Below are 574 nucleotides of genomic sequence, written 5' to 3'. Positions count from 1 at the left end.
TTCCAGGACTGTTGGCTGCTGTGAACCATGATTTCTCTGAACTTTGGTTCTTTGGTCTAAAATTTATTATGTGCAATGGAGTCAGAATCAACTCCTAGCTTATCCTTCTGCAGTTTCTAAAGGCAATAAATTTCAGGGAAGGGGATCACCCATCTTTCTCTGACAGAACAGTTGATGGATTTGAACTGCTTGCCTTTGGTTGGCAGTGAAAACTCCTTACCACTGATCCACAAGAGCTCTGATGTATAATGGAAAGTCTTTTATCTGATTAAATTGTTGTGAGGCTCAAATGAAACAATAAGAAAACACGTGGTAAACTATAAAGGCCTGTAAATAGGGTAACTGGAAGGAGTAGGGGAGTCCTTTCGTACCTCCTCTTTTGTTAGTGGACCTGTGTCCATAGAAGCACTTCCCATGTCGGTGAGGTTCTCAAGGCAGCTAGGGGCTCAGTTACCCCTAAAAGTCCTTTCCAATCCCTGGAGTATAGAACCCTGTGTTTGGGGGATTTAAACTGTGCAGATACATATGCAGAATTAAATTGTGGCAGGTTTGATGTGTTATTTTGTTGGGGGTT

This window comes from Elephantulus edwardii, unplaced genomic scaffold (assembly GCF_000299155.1).
Source record: "Elephantulus edwardii isolate Elephantulus edwardi_28Jun2011 unplaced genomic scaffold, EleEdw1.0 scaffold00033, whole genome shotgun sequence".
NCBI lineage: Eukaryota > Metazoa > Chordata > Mammalia > Macroscelidea > Macroscelididae > Elephantulus > Elephantulus edwardii.
The sequence above is the reverse complement of the archived record's forward strand: the minus strand, read 5'-3'. Positions refer to the sequence as shown.